Raw genomic sequence first — 15,557 nt, forward strand, 5'->3', positions numbered from 1 at the left:
GGAACAATTTTGTCCCCAAACTATAGCTATAGCTTTGCTCTAGAGACCTGAGGGCCTATGGGAGGCAGTGATGCTGCGAAACAACACATGTGAACACACCATACAACAGAGCAAGGGAGAGAAAATGTAGTCAAGGATACACAAAAAGGGAAAAGCATTCATATCCTACCTCATGAAACACTCATTCGCCCAACTCCAAACTCACACACACACACACGCACACACACACACACACACACACACACACACACACATCCTATGGTACCAGGAGGCTTGATACTCTTCATTGTGTGGTTCCTTTATTGTTTCCATGCATGCTTGGGTGGAGGACTGCGCGCTAAGCTAAAGATGCGAGCATCACGCTGAGGGTAAGCACAGCTACGTGTCTCATATAGCTCCTTTTTTTCTTTCTCCTTCTATCGCTGCTGCTGCTGTCGTCTTCAGTATGGCGCCCACATCCTCGCATCCCTGCATCCCTTTGCTCCGCCTCATTGGTGCTACCCCCCATTTCATTTCTTCTTTTTTTTCACCCTCCTCTCTCTCTCATTCTCTCTCAGCTCCAGGCCCATTGGTTGCCTGCCTCAAACCATTATCTCCTCTCATGCTTCTCCGACTGTCTCTATGTTTTCTCGGCGTCTCCTTTTCCTCTGTCCTCGCGCGTCTGTCTTCCTTCAAATCGTGAAGAATGATTAGCATAAATGAGATGGGAACTTTCCAGCAGGAGTGATCAAGAGTGCGAGTGTGCAAACAGAACAGCATAAAAAGAGGAAAAAAACATCAAGGGAGATCAAAAAGTTTGAGTAAAGACAGCTTTTCGAGACTGGTGGGTCACTTATTTTCATTCTTGCTGGATTGCTTTGCATGGCTGCATGGTTCTGATATAACATTTTTGAGCTTGTATACAGTGTGTTTTTTATTCAGATTTTACACATGAATGAAAAAAGTAATACTTTACATTAATGCTCCTTTTATTAAGGGTTTATAAAGGTGTTTATTAATGACTAATAAGTTGTTTACAAATGCATAGGAAATCATTGAAATGCAGTTATAACAACATGAATAAAAGGCGACATTATGCAATACTTGCCAAATAGTGGGCATTTTTAACTTACATGTTATAAATGCTTAATAAATAAAATTATTCATACTTATATTAATCAAAAGCATAAATTGTCCTGATTCATGATTTATGTCACAAAACAGCATAAATAGACTAGTATAGTGAGAGTAAAAAGAGGAATTATGTCATTTTACTAGTCTGCTTTGTGTTTATATTAATTACTGTAATGTCTCGCCTCACTTGTGCTGTCACTTTCCATGTCAAGTTGATGTCAAAAGAATGGTGCTACTCCCGAATTACCTAGTCCTGTTACCTAAAGTCCTTTGCAAACACTTTTCTGATCTTCATGCTCATTCACAGCATATATCATATAATAAATCCTGATTACCATTGAATCACTGAACTTTATAGGTTTCTAATGTTGGCAACTTCTTAATAAATGCTCCGTGTGTGTCCACTTTACATTAAAGTACATTTTCATTGGTTACTAATGTTGAATGAGTGTTAAGTGTTTATAATGTGAGGTAAAATGGCTCACTATGTGGCAGGTTATGCATGAAAGTTACTTTTTTTATGCATGCTGTAATAAATGCATATCAATGATTTATTATGCATTTGTAAATAAATAATTAGTCATTGACAAACCTCTTTATAAATCCTTAACAAAGGGAACATTAATGTAAAGTGTTAGCAAAATGTTATGCTCTGTAAAATTGACTTCTGCTGGTGTAACTCAACAAAGTGAAGTTGATTTAGTCATTAAATCATATTTTAGACACAAATAAAACCAGTTAATTTTGATGTTCAGCACATTTTTCGGTTACTTGATAAAACATTTTTACAGTGTAATATATCGGAAATTAATAGAGTGGAGGGAATGCTAAATGAGTGTGGTGAAAGAGTAAAGTTATGTTGTTCAGAAATGGACGAGTATGTGTACAGAGATTCCTGAATCTATAGTTTGTTGTTTTGTGATCCAACAGCAGAACTTTTACTGATGTAAAGTGTTTTGTTCTGTATTATTGCATTATTGTTCAATAGAAGGTTACCATACTTTGTGTTTGACGTCTTTCGAAGCATACTCCTATAAACTATAAACTGTATGAATGTTGATGTTGGGGTGAAAATGTTTCTCAGGTCACAAGCTTGTAGGCTTTGTCTCTAGAAGCTTCTGTGGGCTTGGTTTGTTTTGTTCAATGGCACAGATACTTTGATCCATATGGTTCTATGTTTGACTTGCTGTACAAGACTGAAATATCTTAAACATTGTTGTGAGTAAATGAGATATCTGAACACTACTGGGAAACTTTTGTTTACTCGAGGTGACTTGAATCAGGCTGTTTTCTTGTAGAACAGAGAATTTATGCATAGGTTCTGATTTAATATATAGTCACCATGTTTGTTTAGGTGTTTGCCAAGCAATTTTCTTTTACCGAATACCAGAGTACTGTATAGTGTTAGTCGGGTTTGACACAATATACGGTTTGCCACATATATTATATTATACTATAGTAACACTTTACATTAATGTTCCCTTGAGTTAATAAAGAGGTTAATTAATGATCGTTTACAAATACATTATAAATCATTTATATAAGGTTTAAACAAGATGCACAAAAAGGGTGATTTTCATGCAATACCTGCCACATATACACACATATAATATAATATAATATAATATAATATAATATAATATAATAAAACACTTTACATTAATGTTTCATTTATTTATAAAGAGTTTACAAATGGGTTAATTAATGATCGTTTACAAATGCAGTATAATCCATTGCTAAACTTTTATAACAACATGCATAAATGTGTCTTTTTCATGCAATACCTGCCAAATAGTGAGCCATTTCACCTCACATGTTATAAATGCTTAATAACACTTATTAAACATTAATAACCTTTGAAAATGTTCCTTAAATTAAAGCAGACACATATGATGCTTTTTTCATGGAGTTGCAAACACAAGAACGCTATGCAGAGGACTTAAGGTAACTAGGACTAGGTAAAACCATTTTTCACATCAATGTGTGAGTAAAGACATTACAGTAATGAATAGAAGCACAAAGCGGACTGTTGCAAAAAGACATAATCCCTCCTTTTAGTAGCAATATAATCTATTTTTGCTGAATTGTGACATAAATCGTTCATTAGGGCATTTTATGTTTTTGATAAATATGAAGTGTGGTAACTTCATATTGGTAAATATGAAGAATGAATAAGTGTATTTATTTGGCATTTATAACATGGAGTTTAAAATGCTTACTGTTTGGCAAGTATTGTGTGAAAGTAACCCTTTTTATTCATGTTGTTATAACTGCATATCATTACATTGTATTGCATTTGTAAATAATTAATTAGTCATTTATGAACCCCTTTATAGCTCCTTAACAAAGGAAACATTATAATGTAAAGTCTAGCCATTTTTCACATATCATATTAAATACTTTTAAACATACACAAACACACATTAGATATTTGGCTTTTACACTGTGAGTTCTTTATACTATAGTTTAATATTTTTAGTTCTTAATCGTGTGACAATATGATTTGATGGAACACAATAACAGCATTCTTTTAATTAGCTTTGTGATGATAATGATGAAAAAAAAAAATAACCTTTGACTTGCAGTACCAAACAACTTTAATATTGCAACAGTGGCTTCTTTCTTCACATTATTAATAAATAATGAAAAAAAGAAGAAAAAAAAACTAATCTTTGAGCAGCCAAAATGTTGTCATTAAATAAGTGTCAGAATAAATACATGTGAAATTTTGTTGTTGTTGTTTTTCAGTGGCTCTTTACACATTTCTCTCGTTTGGTAATGTGAAGCAAACACTTTAAGTTGCATTTAACAAGCTCGAGAGAAGGATGGGCTCTCTCAGATAAGAGCTCTTCATACTTTATTTGTCTTAGTGTTGTAATTTAATCCAGAGTATTTGTAGCAGACCACTGGAATCTGGACTTGAGACAAAGTGCACTTTGGTGTGTGCTAATCATCTATATCCTAAGAGCCACATACATTGTATGCAGGACAGACATATGCACATACTGTACTATGTGCTGGGCATTGAGGGGGAGGTCTACAAAGATGAATATTATAAAACATTCATTTATGAATGCTTATATACAATGTGTTTGTATAGAAATAATGTGAACCAACATTTTTGCTTTTATACAGTACACAAACAGACACACATATACTGTATGTGATGTACATTCTAAAATGGAAAAAAATACATAGGTTTTCAATGAGAATTTCAATCTTCCTACATACAGTTTCTGGGTTGTGTGGAAGAGCAGTATGGAATAGTGTGCATGTTTAAGTTTATGTATCCTTTTTTGTGATATACATACTGTATATGCACAATCACTTGTATTACATTGTATTACATTGTTATTTTTTAAATTATATGATATTTTTATTGACAACAAACTTGATAGACCGATACCTTCCAAGGCCATGGTTTTAGATGCTGCTGCTCAAAGCAGTGGTTTTCTAATTTCTCTATCATTTCAGATAATTGTGATTTTTAGTTTGTGCTCCCAAAACAATTACGATAACTGAATGATATGTTCCAAATGACTGTTATGAAAAATAATCTCTAATGTGTGTCTCTGATCACTGTAAAATTGTTTAATTAGTATTTACAGACATGCTAAATGACAACGCTCATCTGATTTACAGATAATTATTGCATAATCTATTGTAGAGGTGCTATATGCGTTTAAATAAAAGACAGTCATATGATCTGCATACAAGGAAATCAAGTCTTTGTATATTATATATTATTTTATGATATTCTGTACAATATATTATATTATATAAAGTAGTTTGTAGCATCTTGGGTTTACTGTCACATCACAGGAGCTGGTTGTGCATGCCAAAGACGAAGTCACAGCCTTGTTCTTGGCATTATTCAGAGTGTCAAACTATGATTGAATTCTGGAAAGACGGCGGTCACTCTCTCACTGTGATCTGAGCTACAGGAAACCCCTGCTCGGCAGACAGCACGCCAGGAGCTAGCAAGCTAGCTAGCTAGATAGATCGACAGACAGACAGACAGACAGACAGACAGACAGATCTATCAAACAGATACAGTAGATAACTCAGTCAAAAACTGCAATCACTGACCCTGTTTACATGCAGTTAAGAAAAGGTTTATTTCAGGTTTTTTGCAGAAAGCAGCTTTCTGAAAATGTAAACATGAATACCGTTTTCTTTACATTGTTTAAGGGATTAAGAGAAAGTGGTTTAACACACCTATAGGTTTCTTGCGGAGAACAAGACTTACGTATGTGGCCAGGCAAATGCATAAGTGCTGTTCTTATCGGTTTTTGTTGAGTGCGCATATGCATGGAAAAGACCAGATAACTAAACTGACGTCATATAATGTTGCGCCAAGACAACATGGTGTGAATTAGCCATTTCTGGGGAGTACAGTGGGAAAGGGAAAATTGCACACACGTATACACACACACAATCAAATAGAGCACACAATTTCGAAAATCGTCTACTATCCGTCACCTCTGTAAAAACGCTCAAGTGTGCAGAGGGAATCCCAGAGTATGACGTAAGAGGGGAACCCCACTATCGCAGTACAATGTAGCAGCAGGCATGATGGAAAGTTAAGGAAATAAACGCAGCAGCAACCGCTGCTCCAAAGATCTGGAAATAAAGAAAAGCAACGGGGAACAAAAAATAGCAAAGTCTTTTTCGGGTGCCATGATCGTTATTTACAGTGTGGCTTGTTGTACGTATTGCAACAGTTTCCTGGTCAAATAAACACTAGAAGCCCTACAACAACAATGACTTGTATTCCCTTTAATATTTTCACCCTGTTCCTCACACAATGCTATCTTGACATCTATCACTTTAACTATAATGCATAACTATTAACACAATACATTTGAAAGTTTAGTCTGATAGAGCGTTGCACTCGCGATGCAAAGTACGAGTCCTGAAGAGCATGCGAGTTGACAAGTGAGCCAAAAGCCAAAATGATGTGGTTGCTTCAGGAATTGTGTTTTTCATCTCACATTTGTTTTCGGTTATATTAAGGTGTAGGGTAGGGATGTAGGTTTTGTTCATATAAAATTTGATAGAGCATTAACCTTAAGAACCTCATTTGTTTGAGAGAAAATGTAACATGCTTTTAGCGCCACACAATGGACATTTCACTTTGGAACTGCCGTCATACGTGTAATGAACCACATTATTGTCATTTTGCAAAAAATGTCACCACATTATTGTAATTTTCATGAGATCAGGCTGTCTACGTGTGATGCATGACCAAATAGTTAACAACTAGCAGCTATGCATTTGCATATAGTAGGTATGCACTATGAGTATTTAATGGAAATTTGGATGTCACTCACTACCTGAATTTATTTTAAGAGTGAATTCAGTTGTAGAATGCAGTTATCACTTCCATACTCCCATAGACAGCCTAGCTTACCAGCTAAGATCAGTAAACAACCATAGGCTGTTGTTTTTTTCCAGCAGGGGTAATAAATAATTGTATAGAAATGAACTATTTAGGAGTTTCAATTTAATCAAATTTGTGAATTCCACAAATAACATATTCAAACACTGTTGAATACTAATAGCCACTGCACAGCTCTGTGTCAATTTTGGTGCGAGTGAACAGGTGACTGACTGACAACTGATGTTTATTAGGCGTGAAGGCCACATTAGCAATTGAGATCACTCCAACTATATGTGGTGCTCAAACTTCTCCATTTATTCACACATCCCCATAATTCAGAGCAAAGAAAGCATGATGTATATCTGTGCAGCACTGCCAATTAAAAATCAATCTTGACTTTGGTGCAGGGCTGTAATTGAGAGTGTGGAGTATAGAGTAGACGGGTGATTAATACCAGCGCTCACCTACTGCCACAACACGCACCCGCTAGGATTCATCTCGCCGCACCCACTCACCTACACCGCATGCTGATAGCGTGACAGTCACGGCGTGTCAAAAATACAGGGATTTGCATGAGTTATATGCTCTGCAGGCATGTGATAGAACAGCGGTTAGGGGTGAGCCATAGTGCATGCCTGCACACAGCGAGAATAAGGCCACAGTGGGTTAGTCATCCGAGTTTGGCATTCAGTGCACTGGGAAGGGAAGGAGGATTACCGCAGCATTTCTTTGAGGGCTCAAGCTTCTTTTCACCAGGCTTAGTGTTGCTCTGTTTTTGTAAGACAAGATGTGGTGCAAGTTGATTTTGCCCTTGCTTTTAGTTCAGTGGTTCTCACCTGGTGCAGGACCCAGATTTACATTGGACATCAAGTGGTGACCCAACACAGTAAAAAAAAAAAAAAAAAATGGTTTATCATACAGAAGTAAACAAAAATGTCCTTGAAATCAAACATTAAGATGTATTAATATTGCCAGTATTGCAAAGGCCCAACAACACGCAAAATGTAATATGACTATGGCATAATACGGTTTCTAAATATCTTTTAAGTTTTCAATTATTTTTTTCTGCAGGGTTAAAAGAGTTAAAATCTTAAATATCTATAAAATGGTAAAACTATACAAATATATTTTTTATTAAAAGTATTTGTAAATACTGTACATTCCTAAAGCTGTACAGAATGTTCACATTTTAGATGCTGTCAATATGTCCATATTTTAAGTTTCAGCATGAAAAATTTTACATACAAATATCCACATATAATAATGAGATCAGGCTGCAGGTCCATGGGCTGGTCACTGGTGATCTGTTTCACTAAGAGTCTGAACTTCTTTTTCATTGGGATTTTATTGACGTTGTTGGCTGTATTGTGTTGCCACCTGCACTATATTTGTAATAGAATTTCACCATACATTTATATAATTTTTGCAGTATGAATACTGTGGTCAGCATGTAAAATTTATGAAAACATGGAAAATTCCTGGATGCCTTTCTATGCCTAATTGTGCATTGCATGGTATAATGTACTGTAGCATACTACACTGCATATGGTTTCAAACATTTATCATTGTATATTTGATACTGTTTCAAAAAAAAAAAAAAAGAAGTAAAAACATGTTAGCTGTTTGGCGTATATAGGGTTAGGGTTGGGAATTCTAAAAATTTTTCACAGTTTCCTGGTGAAATTAACACTACAACATCTGTGTGTTTTATTCACTTTCACACAAATCACAAGTACAATGGCTGATTATGACTTTATAAACACTTATTTTTCACACTATGACAGACTCTTATATTTACACACTTATTCGAACATGATTAGCTTATGTGGTAGATCACCCCATAGAGTGCTGGACTTTGGACTCAGAATACCGCGGTTTGAGACCAGCCAACCACTCAAGATGCCATATGAAACAAGAGTGTCAAAGAAGTGAAATAGTAATGAAATAATAATATGCTTTTCATTACTCATTTTGTTTTTGGACACTATTGATTAGGTTTAAGTGTTGGTTTAGGGTAAGGATGTGTGCCTCTTGTTTTATTTTAGATCACTCTTAGTTAGGTTTAAGTTACATTTTTAGGTTAGGGGTGTACTTTTAACACATTAAAAATTCTTTCTAATATTTATCTTAAAAACCTTGTCTGATTACAACCTTGTCTGATTTCACTCCTTTTTGGCACCCCCTGCTGGCCATTTCACTGGGAAACTGCTGCAAAACCTGTAATAAGGCACATAATTTTGTTTTGCAATATGTTACCTTGATCACCTAATATTCATGAGACCAGGATGAACCCATCCATACATCTAACCAACCAACCAACCAACCAGCAGCCAATGCCCTTCTGTGTAAAAGTAGACAGCATTGGAAAATCACAGTCATGAAACATCACAGTAATGCTAATTCAAAAGTTCCTGCTGGGTGTTTAACCTCTGTGTTTGAATCTTAATGACATTTGTTGTGCATATCTGCCAATGAAGAGAAGAAGGGGACAGTCTACTGGGAAATGTTACAGAGGCAAAAATGACCCTCCCCACACAGGGCTAAGAAAATCAGAATGAGATTGAAAAATGATTACAAAACATCTATCCATAATTCATTGGGCATATTGGTGAGGGTGCAGGGCTCTTATTCTGTCTGCTCTTTAAATCAGATTTGTCAGTTTTGATCACTGTAAAGTCTTCTAGTCACACAACTCCAATATTGGCCAAATATTACTCTGTGTAATGGATAATTGATTATGACAAGTGATACCAGTGGGAATGAATGTAATAGCTGAGGGTAAGAGTGCAATGGTGATGGTTGGTGCAGAACAGATTTTCACATTACGTTTTTGTCCAAATGTTTGATTAGATGATAAAATAAAAAGGCAAACTGTAAACTAAAGGACAAGGTCCTTTTCCACTTTGCTAAAATTTACCCAAAAAGCACTTATTTTCCATGATATTTTCAAAAAGGGTTTTAGCTCTCAGACAGCATTAGAAACTTTTCAGTTGGTGGGCGAAGAGTAATTAGCTATTGCATGAGATCTGTAGACTTATTTAATTATTTATTTTATTTGATATACATTTAAAATGTTAAGCGTATTGTTTCCAGAGGTCTATTTATCTAGACATTTTTACATTTGAAAACAGAATGGCCATTGTCGCTACGTCTCCGCTATGGTTTACTGTCAATAAAATGACTTTTTGTTTTTCTCTTATTGTGTCACTGCGTCACAACTCTTCTCTCATTAAAGTGTGAGAGAGTGCATGCTGCTGCGTGAGGTAAAAAAGAAAAAGCATTAAGGAATCAGGTTTGGAGGTAGAGAAATTTGGAGCTATTTATGCCTTTTTGCTAAGTTATGATAAATAGAACTCATAGCAATAAATTCACACATATGATATTTGGACATAACATTGTTTTATTTTAGATAGAATGAGAAAATAAAGAGGCTGGAGTTTAAAAGTTTTAGGAGTTTTGAAAAAACTGTTGCTTATGAAAGCCTTCAAAAGCTTTTGATGCAACAGATAATGAATACAATTCGTAGTCATATATGATTATATGTAAAAAAATAAAAAAATATTTGATATTTGTAAAACATTTATTTTATCTTGAAAATAAAGCGGATGAAGTTTAGAGTCTGGAGTCTGAGAGCATTTGAACATCTTAAGTTATTTAATTCAGCATCTAATGTCAACTCTATCTGGTTTTGATGAACAGGTCAGAAGTTATGAAATCCTTGATGAACACAATAATAGCAATAAATACACATATATGATATTTGTTACAAACATTTTATTAGACAGGAAGATAAAGTGGTTGGAGCTGTTGCACGATCCGGGTTGCCCGTCAACTGAATGCCCATCTTACCACCACACTGGGTGTTTTACAGTGTAAATAGCTTCATAATAATGAGAGCGATCTGGTTTTGTTTTTGAGCTGCTGTCATTTTGAACGCTTTGGTGCTGATATTATCCTGCCTGACAGCCCTTGATTTTAGCGGTATTTGGTTTGAGGCCAGCAAGCTATTTACTGTTAGGGAAACAGGAGTGCAAGACAGTAGGTGCGTTTACATGGACCCTAGTAATCCGTTTGTGATCGGACTAGTAGCACAGTCCGAATAAAAAAAGTATCATGTAACCACGTCAGTCGGAATGAATTGGCCAAATCCGATGTAAAAAGGTTTGGTGTAAACTTTTTATAATCCGTTCAAGAAGAATGCAAATGTAAACGCTTGATCGCATTGCTTTCTGAAACAGGGATGTTGTGCGCATGTCCATAACTGAGAACTCTGAGAAGACGTGTGACTAATAGAAGATCGAAATGTTACACACTATCAATCTCTAATATTTCAAAGCTAGATTATTTTTTTTATTGTTGCTGGATATACAGTCATCATGGTGAAAGTGCGATGGAAGGTTATAGTGATCAATGAGCAAATGCAATACTAGTGTACTACACAGGGTGGATACAAATTTAGAAATTTGAATGCTATACTGTAGAAGATGAGAAAATGAGTTTGGATTTCGTGTCATGATGAGGAGTTTTAAAAAATATTGAGCTTTTTGAAAATGTGAAGGTGTCAGACAACTCCATGACAGAACAATAAAATTAATACTACTCTTGGAAGTAAAGCTGTTGACAGCAGTGAAAAACTGTGATGCAATTTTGACTATTTAGGAGAATGAAAAAGCTAAAATAGTGAGATCTGTCAGCCAAGGACTGAAGCTCATTTATTGTTGATTGCACCTCTTATCTTTGTGTCAAAACTTTGTTTTGTTGTGCTGAAATTACTTATCTTGCTACAAGTGCAGTTACTTTTAGCTATTGATTTCTTTTTCCTGTGCACTTTCGGCTTTCAGAACATCTTGATATCTGATTTTGACACTCGGAAAATGGACTCATTGACTGTCTGCAAGGCTTACCATAATCATACAGTCTGAGGTTGAATAGACATCAACTTTGAAGACACTGTACATGGAATACATGCAACAGAACTTGTCTTTGTTCTCAAGTTGGTAGCATGATTTAGGCCAGAAACAAATTCTCAAGTATGCAAATGCTTGGTCAGTTCATTGCAAACATGCGGTCCTGTTGTACATACTTAATGTGCATTCTCGTATTACTTTGGAATGCAAACAAACTTCAGAACTCAAGGGGATGATAGAGTTACCTCCATATGCAGACTGATCACACTGTGAATTCGGTGACAATAAGTTTACTTGTTTGCTGCTGAACAGTGGCTGAAACTGGAAGTGGATGGGCTCTGCACATGTGAGCTCTAGTTTCTGGGTGAAATGTTCATTATAATAGCAGGAAATATGTCTTCTAGTCACACAATTAAAAAACACTTAAGAGAAAATAAAAACTACACAGTGTGTGATAATAACTGCAATCTTGTCAGTGCCGCTCCAGAATATATGGAATGAAGAACATTTTATGATCTGAGACTCAAGCTAGTGATATTCCTGACTACGACTAGCAATATTTGACTCATAAGAGAAAACTAACCATAGAAAAAGACCTTTAATACCCACTATAGTGCCCCTTGTGGCAACACTGAAAATGCAATGAAAACATTGTGACATGGATGCAACGACGCATGAAATCAAACTTGTGTAGCATTAAGTGTGTTAATGCAAGTTCTAAATCTTAACTGTAACATAATCCATGTCATAATATGGAAAAATCACACACTCAAAACCAAAAACCTTTTGTTTTTCCTTTGCATGCATAAAACAAGATCCAACAAATACCTAGGCAAAATTACAACCTGGTCTCATAGAATCTCGTTACTATACCTACATTTTTTTTTAAATTATTTTAAAGTGCCTTGTTGTACCTACTGTGGCAGTTTCCTGGTGAAATGAACACTGGAGGGGCTATAACAGCAATGACTTTTATTTCACGTATAAACCATCAGATATAAGTTAAGAAACATTTACTTTTTTCACCCAATGCTATCTTATGACACTTTTACTAAAGTGCATGTCTTGCAAGGGGATACATTTTAAAGTTTTCATTGCATACCAACTAGATTTACAAGATTGTTTGACTGTGATAAAATTGCACGATAGCTCAACTGATAGCTCGCACTAGCGATGCAAAGGACCGGGGTAAGTGTCCTGAAGTGAACTCGATTTAACACAAGCAGAAAGTGTCACAGTAGCACCACAATATGATGGGGTTGCTTTAGCAATTGTGTTTTTCATCTCACATTTGCTTTTTTTACACTATTGGTTAGGTTTAGGTTTAAGGTTTAGTGTAGGAAGGTCGGTTTTGTTGATTTAAAACTCTATAGAGCTTTAACATCTGTTTGGGAAAACATTTCAATTAAATTTAGCGCCACTCAATGGACATTTCACCCCAGAACTGCCGTGATATGTGTAAAGAACCATAGCGTAAGAATACACGTAATGTTTTTGCATGTCATGTTTTAGCATGTCATGTTTTAGTGTTTCATGTTTTAGCGTCATTTTGAAAAAAATGTCACCACAATCACATAATTTTCATGAGATCAGGCTGCAAGATTGTAGTTGACAGATTAAGAGACAGAGTTGGGGGAAATTGTAGGCGAAAGTGGGATCCAGGGTGCCTTTGTCAGCAGTTTTGGGAAGAAGCGGATGAGACCCCAGGTGTGTGCTGGAATTACCCTAATTCCAAGAGCTGTCTCAGCCCTGCATTTCTGTCGTTTTGCAGACAACACTATCTTTCCCTCTCCTAACAATCTGCCTTTTGTTTGTCCTGGATGTACTAAGCATTGAGCAGACAGCATTTACAACCCAGAGAAAAAATATATGCCAATTTCAAAAATCAGTAGACTTAACAGCGTCTGTAGAATTGTTTCATTGAAGTATTAACATGGTCTCCTATGCTTTTCCTCATTAAAACAGACACAAATGAGACAGTTGTTGACATAGAGTAAGAGTATAGAGCTATACAATTAATGTGGATTATACAATTCAGATCATTTGGTCTTAGGAGAATTTGATGAGAAAAAAGTGACTTCCCTAACAAAAAATCTAATTTGCCTCAATTTTGCCACTTATTATGTTCACGTACAAATCAGCTTGTGATTTGCAACAAATGTTTGCCAGAAATTTGCAGATCTTCACCGGTAGTGGTGAACCTGTGGCAAACTTTTAGCAACAAAGGACAATTTGCAGCAATTTTGCTGCAAATTTGCCATGAACTCTCGGTTTTTGTAAGGGTTTAGTCTCTTTGCAAATATGACTACAGTTTGAGACATTGTTGAGATTCTAGAGGAGACATGTGAGATGGGGTCTTTTTCTCAGGAGAACCATCTGAGTAGCAGGAGACAAAGCACAATCTCCATTTGTTCTTCATTTGATCTCATTTTTGTCTAGGAGGAACAATTGCTATATTAAATATCCTGTGGGATACCAGTTAATATTTCATGCTTATTTTTTCTGTTTGTCTACAATGGTACTGTTACTGGTAGTAATGTAGCTACTGCTTCTATATTCAGTATTTTGTGAAGAATTGTTGTCTTAGTTCAAATAAAAATATGGATGAGGCACATTAGATAATACAGTCCTCGCCTGGTTTAGTCTGAGTGGTGTGTTTGAAAGCATGGCAAGGTGCTGCCCGCGTCTTGCTCTGACCTATTTTTCGCAGCCCTGCCCAGCTCTCGCTGTGTGTTGAGTTCCGAAATAGCTCAGTAAGGAAAGTGGTGCAAGTTCATTTTCGTCTTGCATAACAGGCAGATCATTCTCCTAGCTAGCCTAGCACTGAGAAAGAATACAGAATACAATGTGCCAGGGAGTTTGCAGACTACTAAAGTGCCACATTTAGCAAAGGGCCGTGAGTTTGGAACGGGTTTAGTGAAACCCCCTTTTTGGTGGTTGGTTTGACATTCTAAAAGCCGATTTATACTTCTGCGTCGAACCTAGCTTGGCATAGCTATGGTGTTTAAGGTGTAGCCTCCGCTGTAGCCTGACATGCACCTCTCCAAAAAATGTAACCATGGAGACCACGACTGCTATGATTGGCCCACTTTGTAACCAGAGAGACTCCCACAGAATGATTAAAAAGAAATCTGAGGTAACTTTGCATTTTCTCCAAGATTACATCAAGATCCATGCATCATGTTACATTGCATTTGGGCTCAATTTAATTGGGATCATCTGCTGTTTTACATTCTGTTTTCAGTGAAAACTTAACAGAAAGCAACAATTTGATATGTAACTCTGTGCTATTCTGGCTTTAACTCTAAATATACTTGGTCTGTGAGTGAAGCAATATGCTTGTCGTTGGGATGTCCCAATACTGGTATTGCAATCGGGTCCAATACTGCACTCAAGCACTTATACTTGTGCTCGTAAAAATGCTCTTACCAAAAAGTGATACCATCTGACGTATGACTGTCATTACGGAAACATTCAGCACACAAATTAAAATCACGTTATATACTAGAGTGATTATTAAATAGTAAAGGCAACGATTTAATGAGATAAATATGTAGTTTGCATGTGCTGCACACTTTAAATGTGAGAATGTGTGGAGCCGGTGTTGTGCTGACGCTGGCTGCTCTTATCTTTTTGAGCTTTTCATGTTCCGTGACTGCTATTGTTATTGTAGAATTGTACTCACTTTTAGTGCCACACAGTTGACATTTCACCCCTGAACTCCTGTGATATTGCAAAATTGTCACCATAAGATTTATTTATCTTCTGTGCAGGCTCATTCAAAACTTGCAGCCACAATGTAGGGTGTTGTGGGTGGTTGCTAGGGCATTGCTATGCAGTTGCAAAGGTATTATGGGTGGTTGCTATTAATATCTTAGTACCATTGAAATTTGGAAATGTAGTTGTTTTCAGAATCAGAAATTTCAAATGTGTGCTTCATGTACAGGTTATAGGCATGCATCATGATTTGTATAGTGTGTAGGCATGTCGTGCATTCTCTCTGGACCAATGCATTAGCATGGCTGGTTGCACCATTGTGACAGGGTGATGGTTGTTGTGGCCCTGCCCCCAATGCTGCTGGTGTTGGCTGGTTCTAGCCATCAGTCAGACGGTGGGCTGGTGTGGGGGTGTAGTTGTGTGACTGCTGGGCAACA

At 36.3% G+C, this 15,557-nt stretch overlaps 1 protein-coding gene across 3 annotated transcripts in view; it reads left to right on the forward strand.

The window, feature by feature from the left end:
* The first annotated feature begins 620 nt into the window (after positions 1-620).
* LOC127410931 (myelin transcription factor 1-like protein) overlaps positions 621-15,557 on the forward strand; it is a 177,671-nt gene continuing 162,734 nt past the window's right edge. For all 3 annotated transcript variants that reach the window (XM_051646191.1, XM_051646193.1, XM_051646192.1), the window contains exon 1: positions 621-823. The gene's annotated coding sequence lies outside the window, so the exon portion shown is untranslated. The remainder of the gene's footprint in view (positions 824-15,557) is intronic.

Source organism: Myxocyprinus asiaticus, chromosome 20 (genome assembly GCF_019703515.2).
Source record: "Myxocyprinus asiaticus isolate MX2 ecotype Aquarium Trade chromosome 20, UBuf_Myxa_2, whole genome shotgun sequence".
NCBI classification, from domain to species: domain Eukaryota; kingdom Metazoa; phylum Chordata; class Actinopteri; order Cypriniformes; family Catostomidae; genus Myxocyprinus; species Myxocyprinus asiaticus.